Here is a 746-nt window from a genome sequence, read left to right as displayed (position 1 = left end):
CTTTCACTTCAAGGTTTTGGGGTGCATTTCAGAAAGCTTTTGGAACCCGATTAAGCTTGAGCACGGCTTATCATCCTCAAACAGATGGTCAATCTGAGAGGACGATCCAAACACTGGAGGATATGTTGAGAGCTTGTGTTTTGGACCAACCGGCGAGTTGGGATTGGTATATGCCATTAGTGGAGTTTGCATACAATAATAGTTATCATGCGAGCATCGGAATGGCTCCGTATGAGGCCTTGTATGGGAGGAAATGTCAATCTCCGCTATGTTGGTATGAAGCTGGAGAGAAAAGCTTGTTGGGGCCGGAAATGATAGCTGAGACTACTGAACAAGTCAAGAAAATCCGTGATAGGATGCTTACGGCGCAGAGTCGTCAAAAGAGTTATGCCGATCAGAGGCGAAAGCCCTTAGAATTTGAGGAAGGAGATCATGTTTTCCTTAAGGTTACTCCGACTACAGAAGTAGGTAGGGCAATTAAGGCAAAGAAGTTGAATCCTCGATACATTGGTCCATTTCAAATCCTGGAGAGGATTGGACCGGTGGCGTATCGGATGGCTCTACCACCTCATCTCTCGAACCTGCACGACGTGTTTCACGTGTCGCAGCTTCGGAAGTACACTCCTGATGCTAGCCATGTGTTGGAACCTGAATCGGTTCAGTTGAGGGAAGATTTGACGCTTCCAGTGGCTCCAGTCAGAATTGATGATACTAGTATCAAACGGTTGCATGGAAAAGAGGTTTCA

Source organism: Arachis duranensis, chromosome 3 (assembly GCF_000817695.3).
Source record: "Arachis duranensis cultivar V14167 chromosome 3, aradu.V14167.gnm2.J7QH, whole genome shotgun sequence".
NCBI lineage: Eukaryota > Viridiplantae > Streptophyta > Magnoliopsida > Fabales > Fabaceae > Arachis > Arachis duranensis.
This window is presented reverse-complemented; position numbering follows the sequence as displayed.